Source organism: Chrysemys picta, chromosome 14, assembly GCF_011386835.1.
Source record: "Chrysemys picta bellii isolate R12L10 chromosome 14, ASM1138683v2, whole genome shotgun sequence".
Lineage (NCBI taxonomy): Eukaryota > Metazoa > Chordata > Testudines > Emydidae > Chrysemys > Chrysemys picta.
Genome location: NC_088804.1, coordinates 21,749,837 through 21,763,607, shown reverse-complemented (window position 1 = coordinate 21,763,607; position 13,771 = coordinate 21,749,837).

The following is a 13,771-nucleotide window of genomic DNA, read 5'->3' as shown; positions in this document are numbered from 1 at the left end:
AGCCCCCTGGGGAAGGATGGACTCCATTAAGCAGCACACATTAAGCAGAAGCTCCTGAGGTGTTAGCCCAGAAACACTCGTCTCCCCCCCTCACTTAAAAGGGCACTGGTACCTTCCCCACAGGACAGTAATACATACAGTATGTATGTGTATGAATGTGTGTGTCACAAACAATGCAGCTGCAGCCTGCCGCCGACTGCCTCAACCCCAGCAACCGGCCCCTACTATTGTAGGGTGACCAGACAGGAAGTGTGAAAAATCAGGACAGGGGGTGGGGGGGTAATAGGAACCTATATAAGAAAAAGACCCAAAAATCGTGACTGTCCCTATAAAATCGGGACATCTGGTCACCCTATACTATTGTATTATGGTAATATTGGAGATCCCCTCATCCAGGGGGCAGAAAAGAACTGCCCCTGCCATGGTCACACCCTCTCTCCATCCCCCCACCCCCAACAACTGTGAATGAAATTAACAAGGATGCTAGAAACGGCTCCTAAACCCGGGGGCTGAACTGCGCAGGGAACAGCAGAGTTTAAACTGTTCTTATGCAGGGGGTAGGCTTGCTTCTCCCTCTCAGCCAGTCTCCCTGCTCCTTGCTGCAAGCTAGAGGGGAGCCCCTGCAGCCGCTGATGAGTGCCAGGCAGGGGGAAAGCACAGCCTAGCATCAGCAACCTGGCTGGAGGAGGAGGGAGGACACGGAGAAAAATGTGACAGTGAGTTTTTCAGGCTTATTCCAATATTAAAGTTTTATTACAGACAGTATTTTTAGTAGTAGTAGCAGCTTTATTTTCTATATCTATGTCATGCAATGGGAGGGATCCATGAAGTAGGTAGGAGAGGCGGGTTGCTTGCAATTGGACCATATGGGTAAGAAATGTAAATTACTTTTACCCCTGCCAAACCCCAGGGCTCCCAGCCGCCTCTGCAGCTGGTAGCTCTGGGGGTGATTTAAAGGGCCCAGGGCTCCTAGTTTCAGCCGGATTCCCAAGCCCTTTAAATCCTGATTTAAAAGGCCCCGCCTCTTCCGGTTGAGGCCACGCCCCTCCACAGGACTCTGGAGTACCGGTAAGTCTTTTAAATTACTTTCTGTCTAGAAGTACTTTTAATATGCTTTTCAGGGAGATGCTACTGACCCATGGGGAAATAAAGGGTAAAGAAGATCAGACTAGATGATCCATAATTTGGCTTTAAAATCTATTAATCTATGAAATGTACATGAATTCATAAGATATTTGATAAGATTTTTGCTGCAGTAGCTATTAGATTAAGAACTGTGTTCATGTTACATGTATCCTTAATTCCCATCAATAGCTGCCCAGAGGATTCAGGGGGCCTGGAGCAAAGCAATTTTGGGGGCCCCTTCCATAAAAAAAGTTGTAATACTATAGAATACTATATTCTCGTGGGGGGCCCTGTGGAGCCCATGGCAAATTGCCCCACTTGCCCCCCACCAGGCGGCCCTGAGCTGCTGATGTTTACCATCATAAAAATATTGTTGTAAAATATATTCTTGTGGAAGTGAGGGATTTCTGTTATTGAACTTGTCCTGTAAGCATTCACACACAGCTCTAGCAATGCACCTCAACCCTAAACTACACACAGCACCTGGTTTACCCAAATTCTGCTCCTCCTAAATGCCACATTTTGTGGTGGATTTGTGATGTGAACTAGTGTTAGAGGAAGATAACCCTACAACACTTGATGCATTTTCATTTGTGATCAAAGCAATTCCTCTGCTACCATTTAAACCCTGCATTAGCTTGCCCCGCCACATCTTGCTGCGCTTTCTTTAAAAACACCTTTTAGCCAAAGGCAGAGTTATGCTTTGTGTGACAGGTTGACAGGAGCAGAAGACCTAGACTGAAAAGAATCTAGACAGCTGGGTTTTGATAAGGAAGAGAGGTGGTTCATACAATAACTGCACATAAAAGGAACAAAGGCTGCTCCTAACTTAGCCTATGGTGGAAAGCCTACCTCTATTCTCTTCTAAAACTAATTCTCTAAAGAACTTGCCCTTCTGCTTTTTACAGTACTGCCTGCTGACCAGCTGTTTCCTGCCTGGTAAGCTCACCAGCATTCCTATACAGATTTTCTGCTAACCAATTAGGCCTTTCTATTTGTTTGCTAGCAGCCAATGTGTCAGGTGGTTGCATCAACCCAGAGGGTTAGTTGCTGTTACAGGTGCACCTGGGGTGTAAAGGACAGGGTTTCAACCCTCTGTTTGCTACATGCAAAGTTGTAGGCCACTCAGCTGGTCACATTCTGTTGTCAAATTCTCTCTCACTTCTTGCTGCCTCATTAGAATCAACAGGGTGCATATGGTGTCTGTCCAGAATCCATGGAAGTAAATTGCTACAGTTACACAGATTATATCATTAAACTGTAGCACCAAGAGGAGAATTGCACAGAACCCTTCTTGTACAGGCAAGTCAAAATGTTGGGATTTACTTTTTTCCCAGTTTCATAATAAAGTGAAAATCTCATGGAGTTTTGCTAGTTTTCAAAAAAGCAAAATACATTATTTTAGTTTGTTTGGAAGCGAGAATGGGAATAGACCTTGGAGTGGAAAGACTCCCATGGGCTTTGGTCACATTCTCAGAGCTAGGTGATTTATTCATGTTTTTGAATCTTGCTCCTCCGGTGGGGTCTCAGAATTTTCACTTTCCAAATAACAATATCTCAGGGTACAAACTTTGGATTTGGTCACAGTGGGCAGTACAGAGCCACCCCCACCTTGGGGAGCTCATTTCTTAACATGCACATTCCCTCCTGAGGGGCCCAGCACACCCGGAGACTGCAGAGGCAGACGGACCCCAAGCTCCCAGTTGATTGGCAGGAGGGAAAATAGCTTTGCTTCCTGCTCATCCCGCTCTGCCCTCTTTGGAGCACTGTGTACCCCAGAGGCACTCCAATGGAATGATCCCTGCATCCTTCAAAACAAAGCCTTGGAAAGGCATAGGAAGGCTTCTGCACTCTTCTGCCTCCTTTACTTAAATCCCTTTCACAATGTGGGCGTAGGATAATTACAAAAAAAAACAGACAATGCACTTTCACTGTTTAAATTAAATGCTAGTGAAATAGTTAAGAATTTATTGCATTGTATGGTGCAAATAGACCTGGTTTGTAGGTTAAAATCTATATTTGCCATTAGGCACCACTACTGCATCATACCTCGAGAGGTCCCCCATGGAATTATGTTGATATTGAGTAGAATTAATAAATAGGACTAAGGAATGAAGCACATCATCCTTTCATGTTATCAGCCTAGTGTGTTTATACTGACACATTATGAACCATGATAATATTTTAGTATTTTTAAGAAGTGCCTGGTTCTTTGAAAATAAATTTATCTTGCAAGCTTGGCTGTGGAGGTGGGTTTAAATACACCTTTTACAGAAGTATGCTTACACAAATAAATTTTCCTTAAAGCAGACGGCAGCACTTCACATCTTATTTTCTCTGCCATGGATCATGTTAGTGGCCTTACTGACTAGAAAGATAGATAGGACACTAAGAAGATTATATTTAGCTTGTAATGACTGCAGATTGCTATAAATGATTTGCAGAATGGTAGATGAAAGAAATTTGCCACATTTCAGCGGTAATCAGTCCCTAGTTTATATTTGTAATTTGAAGCAAAGCATTCATTGTATTTAGAAATGGTTAACAAAATACTAACTGGGATCACAGTGAAGGTTTCAAATTTAATTCTAAATTGTGTGCTATATTCAGAAATCTAGTATATATCACATCCAAGTAATGTTTAACCAATCATTTCAAGACAGTGTTTTCCAAGGGTCTAATCCAGTTTCCATTGAAGTTAATCTAAAAACTCCTGTTGATTTCAATGGCAGTTTCAGCAGGGTCTAAATCACTTAGGACAAAATCCAGCCCATACTATCACCAGTCATAGAAGTTCTTGAATGGTGTTTGCTGGTCTTGACCAAGTGCAAAGGAGGATGGCTCAAGGTGGACTAGGATGGGTGGGAAGCCATGTCTGGAGCACACCATACTGCTGCTTCACAAAAGAGAAGCAAATACTAACCTCCCTAACAAGTACTGCCAATCATGGCCAGCATCCCTGTGTGCATGCTATGTCCCCCAAATGGTAGACCACATCTCCTTGGAACTATGGATAATCAGCAAGCTTGTTACCCATATATGCCACCCAACATTCCAACACATGCTAGAAGGGTGTCTGATCCTGCAGTTGCACAGAGATATTGTGCCGGGGAAAAAGGAAAGAAAGAATCTGTGTATTTTGCCTTCTGAGAATCATGAAGTAAATTTAGCTTTTAGTGAGGATCCTAGGAAGAAACAGCCATTCACATTTACAATCCACAAACATAGCCAACATGTCCAAGTATAATATACAAGTTCAAAGGTTATTCTTATTATTTTACAGCTGTATAATGGCAGGGGAGCCACCCTGTTCAAGAAAAGCCCAGTGGTCCATATGAATTGTACAGCAATGACTACAGTGTATGAGCAAATTATCTTCACTGGCAGTGCCTGTGCCCTTATCACAGTGATGTCTGGGTGGTGGCTCTCTCCGTCTCCTACCTGCTACTGGCAGATACTCCCCTGAAACCTGGAGACTACCTGTCAGAGTAAGCTATTGCATCAGCATTTTACCTTAGAAGAACTAAAATGAAATCCTAATTTAGGTCACAAGTAGAAATTAGTTTGGTGGATTTATCTTAGTCTCCACTTGCAAACTGGACAATTCTGGAGGGTGTAGTTTGGGATAGAATGGCTAACAGCCACACCTCCATTTGGGTGGTGACAAACAGCCCTCTCCCTCGTTCTTCTTTGGCAGGGATTCTTTTATTAAGAAGGGTGCCACAGGCCTGCTATCCTGAAGTGAATGGCATGCCACGTGGGCACAGTGGTCAACCTTTGTGCAACACAATGCAAGATTGAGGCCTAGCATTGTAATTCAATGTGGGGAAAGCATTTACCTTGGCTTGATGGATGATCCCTGGTTTAACTGAGTGGAATCAAAGACTAATCTGAAAACACCTGCAGGACAGAAGAGTATCTGAATTATACTTGTGAAATCTAGGATTCCAACAATACAAATGAGAATGGATTTTAAAGTAAATGGGAATATAAATAAAGGGGAAATAAACTAATCAAGAAGACACTTTGCCTCAACTGTCCACTGAATACTTGGAGCAATATATTGAATGGTAAATATTGGTGATGTGTGATACTATAATGGAGATAAACAAAAAAGTATATAAGAGACCTACAGATAGCATGGTTGTATTTTTCTGAAAATTTCAAAGGATTGGAGAGAATGCTTAATGAGTTAGAGCCAAATTCTCTCATCAGATATTAACACACACAACTCCCATCTAACTCAAAGGGAGTTATAGATACCTATATCTGGGGGCATAATTTGACCTTTTTGTAGAGACGATGAGTATGTCGAAGACTAATTTTATTCATATCCTAGCTTGCACGATCAAGAGAATAACTTAATACATGGAAAAGCTTTAAAATAATCTTCAAAGGAACATTTTACCTTGGGCAGATTTTACTTTGCAGGATGGCAATCATGGAAAGAAAATTAAGATGAGGATGCAAGTCAGCTGACAACCTTTGGGAAAGATTAATGCAATCATGAAACCAACCCACCAATGTGTTTGAGAAGAAAGGCTTTCAATAATGGCTGCTGGCAGGGTTTAGGGCAGAAACTGAACTACAGGGTGGAACAGAAGGACAAGAGGAGTACAAGATGCTCCAAGAGAAGATGGGGAAGGGTAGGTATAATTATTAATTTTGACAATCCTAAATGAGTTTGAGATAGGGAACCAAACTGAAGAGGACAAAAGCAGTACTGGGGAGATAAATTAAATTAATTCTGACTACTAAGGACTAATGTATGAGACAGCCAGGAGCAACAAAACAAGATTGTGAGGAGCTAGGTAGCTACACACTGGATTGTCCAGTTTGAGATTATAATGTCACTGAAAATAACAATGACATAAGACCTTGCTCCTTCAAACCTGCACTCTCACACAGTTCCATTGACTTCAATGAGAATTCCAGTGGGAATTTTAGTGAGAGTTAGGGCTTTTCTTGTGACTCTGGGTATAGAACATTAGGTCCATGATGTAACAAATCCACTTCAGCCACAACATTTTCAATCCACAAAGAAACTTTTGAAAAACAAACATTTTTGTCGTACTTTTTGTATGTGGTCTATTTATCATGAGTGCTGAATGGGTGAATAAATTGACTTCGGGGAACATTTTGGTATTGTAAAATCACTACCACTAAATAATGAAGAAAAGGAAAAGGAAAGAATAGAGATTTTAAATTGAAATCCTTTAGACACAGGTAAATGTGCTATAGTGTGATAAGCAAGACTACCATTTGGCACTGACTTTTCCATGAAACAGTTTCTAGGATAAATGCTAACGAAGAGCTTTTTCCATAGAAAATGTACCATGGATTTTACTTAAAGCTTTTTCTTAGGTTTAGTTACACTTTAGCTTCCCATCAATAGTTCAAATTTATTATATAAAATGTCTATCTTTCTGGCTGAAGTAGCAAAACACATTGATTTCTGTGAATGTTACAATTTAGCTGATTATGTCGGACAAAAAGACCACAGAGAGAGAGAGAGAGATACAAATTCACTAATCTTGACATGGCACACTTGGCAATAGAAAATGAAGATCTGATTGTCACATGTGGCTTTGTTGCACTGTATTAGAAACTGTCCTCAACTTCTCTTCCTTGTACTTACTGTACTTGGGGTTTAAATCTGTGATATATTACCCTGGGTGTAAACTGAGTGTCTGTAGCACCTATTGTACTTACCTGCTTTTTGACTCATCAATAGATTTCTCTAGACTAAGGAAGGAAAATTAGGAGCTAATGTTACAGAAATTTTCCTTCTGACTGCCACGAGACACGATGATGGGACATATTCACTATGGCCTCAACTTAATTTAGCCCATGCTTAAAATCAAGTCAATGGGACTACACAAATTTTTAAAGTAAAGTGCTTAAGTGCGGTGTTGGATTGGGACCTATGCACAGAAACTTAAAAAAGTGCTTCAAATCTTATATAAAAGTATGCCTGGTTATTAACATGGATTACATGTTTCCAGAACCTAGTTTGGAAGGTTAGTATAAATGAGAGTTGGAAAGCAAAAGCTAACCTGAGCATGATAACACAATGGTATAAAAATTATCTCTATACTATAAGTCTTCAAGAAGGTTCACAACTGTAAACAGTGGTTAATTCCTTTTCTGTTTCCAACACTTCATATCTTTTTTATAGACTGTGGTTTAAATAATAACAAGCAATAACAACCCTACAGGTACAAGTCATTCTGATATCCTAATGATTAGTTCAAACACATATTAAAACAATGTACTGCATGGTTCCGAAGGAAATGCTTTTAAATTGAGGGCAAGAGGCCAACTGGAGTTATAGGCACACTTAACACACATGCTGCAGATTGTAAACATTTTTATTCTTATAAACATGTAGCAATTTAGTTTATTAAACAAACTTCTCTACAGGGGTGATTTTAATCAGGTTTGCCTGCAACACGAAGATTAGCCCTTTTCTGTAGTTTCTGAAAAAGCAGGATGTAAGTATTAACTAGTGTGGATTTAAATTAACTGAAGCTGAATTCCATAGATGATAATCGGTATTTTTAATTGCTAGTCTCTTTTTAAATGAACTCTGTAGGTTTGCCTCCCTTTTGTACTAATGTACTTGAATAATTATATTTTAATAAGCCTAATGGCATAACAGCAGCATATAAAGCTGCCAGGCAAAATATCCTGGTTCAAAATACACCTTTGGGTTCCAATTCATGACCTGTATATGCATCTTGAAGATTCTGCAATGAGGTGAAAAGTTAGAGAACTTGTTCTATTGATTTTTTTTTTTAATTTTAAGGAAGACATACACCAGGTTTGACCCAGTCCTTCAAATACACACATACAACTTCCAATGAAGTGGGCCTCATTTATATTCCATGTTTCTTTCAAATAGGTCTTGACATGTAAATTTGAACGATCTAAAGCAGGGGACGTATGTAATTCACACTAAATGTAATGACTTATTTTCTGTAAAAAACCAAGCAACATAAGCTGGTTTGTTAGCCTACGTTCACCAGTAGTAAAAGAAGAGCACTGCAACAATCTCATACAAAGATAATGCAAAAGTATAAGCAATAGGAACTCAGGAAGTGTGTGCGTGCATGTATGCGTATGGGGACTTTTCTCATGTTCTATTATTTTCTTACATAAAAGCTCTTGCTTTTGGACTCGTCAGATAATCTAGACAGTAAAAACAACAACAAAAAAGAATTTGAGCCATGAGAAAATTCCTGAAAAAAAGCACTCTTCTGAGCCTGAGGACTTGTCTAGATGGAAAGTTAGTATGTGGCAAGCTGGGGTATAGATCTACAGCATACTAACATGCCATGTGGCTCATGCTAACACACATCTGAAGTACCAAGTGTGTCCCTCAGGTGGTGGTGGGTGGGGGACTCTCCACATTTGGACAGCTCTAAATAACAAATAAAGAGATATGGATATAAAGTTCATGGGGTTGGAAACCTCATCATGTAGAAATAAGCTTTCTGAAGAAATCATAGCCAGAAGCCATATCAGTATGCAATAGGCTTGAACAAGAGATCAACTTCATGCAGAGAATATGGTGGGCATTAGTCAAACCCATAAAGAAGCCCATGTCCTGAAAGTCCCTTGCTGAAGACCAGATCAGTAACAAAAATCAGATTTTGGAATGTGAGAACAAAGTATGAAGCTACTCAAATAATTAAAGAAATTGATAGATCTTGATGCCCTTGGAATCAGTAAATGTAGATGGACAGGTTCAAACAAACTACACTTTAGAGAAACTAATAAGACCATCAACTACTCCGGGCATGTGGATGGCAGACGTGAAGCTGGTGTAGCAATTTTAATGTCTAATGAAGCCAAGCAGGCCCTGATTGAGTGGGATTCAGTCAATGAAAGAATCATTAGTGCTTGCATTCAGACTAGATTCTTCAAATGAACACTCATACAATGCTATGCACCAACCAACCAAAAGCCATATGAGAAAGAGATGCTTTTTATGATTTGTTATAGGATATGTTAACCAAGGTCCCAAAACATAATACAAAGGTTGGAAAGGACAATGATGGGTTATATGAAGTTGTGGGCAAGTGGAGAAGGAGTTTGGACCAAAATGACATGAATGATTAGTAGAAATTTGCAGTCTGAAGAACCTATTGATAAGTGGAAGAATATTTCCTCATAAAATATCCATAAAGTGACATGAAACTCCCGAAATGGCACTGCAGAGTACCAGATAGATCCTTTCCCTAAAACATGTTGCAGCTCATTGGCAGATGTACATGCATACAGGGGAGCGGATGTGGGCAGGGACCATAACCTTTGTATCGCTAAATTGAAGATTTAGTGAAAGAGAATGAAGAAGGTTAAAAGACAACTGTGTATCAAGATCACACAACTAAAAGATCCAAACATAAAAAGTGCTTTTCAACTTGATCTGAAGAACATGTTCAGTGTTCTAATGAAGTTAACTGAAGAAAAACAAAACATCGATATTCTGTTGGAAAACATCAGTGTGTGCTATCTAGAAAGTGCAAAGACAGTTCTAATAAAAAGGAAATCTAAAAGGGAAGAATAGATTAGTGATGCTACTTCAGCAGCCGTGGAAAAGAGAAGTGTAAAGCAAAAACTCATGAATACTAAGACACATGAAGAGACAAGCAAGTGGCAAGAAGAATACAGAGCTCTAGATAGAGAAGTAAAAAGGTGTGCTACAAGAGATATGTGAAGAGGCTGAAGATGTTAGCCAAAGAGGTGACCTTACAACTTTGTATCAGAAAATCAAACAGCGAACATGAAACTTTAGCAGAATTGGAGGGAGATGAGCTTGGAAGCTATGAGTGCCCCAAGCATCGTGATTCCAGAATAACTCCACTTATGGACAAGAACCAGGTCTGTAGAGTTTAGCAGGAGTTTGGGAAACAAAAGGAAGGGAGGACTGGACCCTGTGCAAGTTTTCAAGTTCAATTAGTTTTAGTTGAAACTTCGTTTTGAAGCTATAGTTGCATTTTACCATTCTTCCTCTACTTGGCATACAAAACAAAATTATTATTTATCGGTGTTTCACTACATATAGCTCAGGAAGTACTCAATGTTTTTCATTAGTTAGTTTTTTCTTTATTTAGGTACTGCTAGTATTTATACACAGGCACATTAGCTTAACCTTTTCTTTTACCTCATTTACATTTAAAAATTATGGCACTAATTTAATTTTCCCAGATTTATTCACTCTTAATTAATTCTAACAGCTCCAAAGCTTGTTTTTTAAAATTCTATTATCACTATTTAAACTTGAGTAGAGACTTCTAATTGATCTAAATTACATATTCAAATGAATCTTTGAGTTATAATTCATGTACCATAGAAATGTATTCAATTTGTTCCCAAAAATGTCACCTAAGTAGGTAATTTAATTGTTTTAGAATGTATAAATTAATATAATTTACAAATTGACACTTCAATGAGTTTCTGCCACTGATTTTTCACCTTAAATAAGACATATTATGTTTTTTCCATTGTTTAAAATTTGTGAAGTATTCCCCAAAAAAACCTTAAATCACATCCATATATGGTATTACTAATTCACAAGGTATCCCTAATTCACATACTACTTCCCCAAGTATTTTTTTAAAAACTAATTTTTGTTTATTTATACCGTGGCACTTCCTGTTTCCAGCCTGCCAGGGAGCAAGAAGTACCTGAAATGTTCTATGAATGTCTATTTGGATCAGATTTGAAGGCCATAATTCAGATTTTGCCTGCTTTATTCACATGGGGCAACAGACAAAAATAGAACTGGTTAAAAAAAAAATCAGGAAAACAAAAACATTTTCACAAAATGGGCCCCATATTTAGGTTGACATTTCAAATGTTGGAATTTTTCAATCCGCTAAAAGTTGGTTGAAAAATAGGAACAATTTTTCATGAAAATGTTCCCTAAAAATTCATTTAGTTTTTTTCTTCAAAAATCAAACTTTGGAAAATTTCAATCGGCTCTGTTCAGAAGTGAAGAATGAGGCTGTGTTACCGACCACCAGAGCACTCCCACTGCAAGGGACTCTTCCTCTCTAGTACCCGATTGTGTCTAGGTTCTGCAACAGTCTCCCATCTCCATAGCCTACTGCTCCAGCTAGGTCAACTCTCAGTCCAGTCCCCTTCCTGGGTTAACAGAAAACAAAGTCTTAACTCAAAATTGCCATCTAGACATTAAAGTCCAGATTATAAACACCAGACCTATCTAGAGATCCCAGGCCAGTCAAGGTTAAACCCATTTCCTCTCCTGGCATCACCCAGGACTGACAGCTAGTAAAAGCAATCAGCTTTTTTAATCTGACCTGCTGAGTTCTGATTGGCCTTTGCCTGCTCCCAGCGTTCTAGGTGCCAGGGGACCAACTCTTGCTGCTTCTGCCTGGTGTTTATCATGGGAGGCCTCTCTAGGCAACGGCAGTCTGAACTTTCTGCTATTCTCTTTCAGCAGGGCATCTTCATATGACGTGGTATGCCCAGAAGGTGGGCAGCAAATGTCTGGAACAGTGTTAGAACCATTATACTCATAGACTTTAAGGTCAGAAGGGACCATCATGATCACCTAGTCTGACCTTCCTGCACATTGTAGGCCATAGAACCTCACAAACACACTCCTGTAAATAGACCCCTAACCTCTGGCTGAGTTACTGAAGTCCTCAAATCATAATTTAAAGACTTCAAGTTAAAGGGAATCCACCAGTTACACTAATTTAAACTTGCAAGTGACCCGTGCTGCAAAGGAAGGTGAAACCCCCCCAATAAGTATCCTTTACACCTGCTTACTCCCACTTAAGCAAGAATAAAGTGTCTAAAATAATGTAACTTGCAAGCTCAGGAGCTAGACGAAGGCTATTTATTTAGCATATTTTTGTACTCCTTTATTGCCAAAGCTTTTGATTCGCTCAGAAGCTGTCCAAATCAAACATGCTGTGACATAAGACTAATAATATTTGTGGGTTCTCTCAGCTCTAATGAATACACTGTAAAAAAAATTCTTTGAGTCTAATGGTTAATACTTCACACGATGCCTCAATAGTTAATGTTTTGTGTACTTGAAATTGCAATGTTTCAGAGTAGCAGCCGTGTTAGTCTGTATCCGCAAAAAGAACAGGAGTACTTGTGGCACCGTAGAGACTAACAAATTTATTAGAGCATAAGCTTTTGTGGGCTACAGCCCACTTCTTCGGATGCATATAGAATGGAACATATATTGAGGAGATATATATATCTGTTCATATACAGAGAGCATGAACAGGTGGGAGTTGTCTTACCAACTCTGAGAGGCCAATTAAGTAAGTGAAAAAAAACTTTTGAAGTGATAATCAAGATAGCCCAGTACAGACAGTTTGATAAGAAGCGTCAGATAGATTACAAGGGGAGATAGATTCAATGTTTGTAATGGCTCAGCCATTCCCAGTCCTTATTCAATCCTGAGTTGATCGTATCTAGTTTGCATATCAATTCCAGCTCAGCAGTCTCTCGTTGCCACAAGTACTCCTGTTCTTTTTGAAATTGCAATGAAATTCATTGGAGAAATTCAGCTGCTGACTATTCCATCTATCCAGCCACCTTTGTCACTGGCTTAAATAGCCCATCAGAAGGGCTTAGTCTCAAGAAAACAGAAAAAATAAATAAATAGACTGTCTTTGTGAACCAGAAAAGCTAAGCACATGAAAGGTTGCTTCTGGAACAGTGTTGATTATAGAGCTACACAGTTGTGTGCCTGCTACTATCCCTTTTCTACCACGGACATGAACTCTGACCTAAGCATTGGAGATTAAATTCAGTCTGCATGTTTATCTCACGTTTATCACTATGCTCCTCTGAAAACTGTCAGTTTTCCCCAATATCTAACTGATGTATTTTGTTTAGTGATATAGCTTAGGTGAGTGATGGCCTCATTAGCACTAGTTCTCTGGTCCCACAGATGAATGGACTGTGTTTTCTCTACTAAGTCATCTATCTACTGTACTTAAATATATCTCTGTTCACTAAAGGCTTGACTGATTTTGTAAAATAAAGACTAAAGTTGTCATTTTCTGCATTCTTCACTATAGCTGCAGTGTTCACAGTACAGATGGCCTTTCTCTGGTTCCTGAACGTAACCCTCAGATTTTCCAAACCCTTAAAGCCTGCATTTCCTTGATTTTGAACAAAATGTCTAAACTAGTTAATTGTTTTAGACTAGTAACCAAAACATGCATCGGTCTCAATGACTTTAAATCATGGCAGAGTTATATGGAGGTAATATTTTAAAGTAATGGCATGTCAATTGCTTGTTGAATCACAGTGGATATATGCTTGTATGACTTATCTTTGTTATCCACAACAGGATTAACACTATGCAATGTTTTCATTTGCCTAAGACAAAATTCTATCTTAAATTTCCCAAGATGCACTGGGGTATGGTAGGGGAGTGGAATGGAGCAGGACTGGCACAGCAGAAAGTCCATGAATCACCCTGACAGCAGAGAGCAGGATAACACAATAGCTCAGCAACATACCATACTGCTGCTGAAAAATGGAGCCACCTGAAACCCACTTAAGCCCTATGGCCAAATGCAGCATGTGTACGCTACATAAGCATTTTACATTGTGGGCCTGACCATCTCCCAAGCTAGAGAGC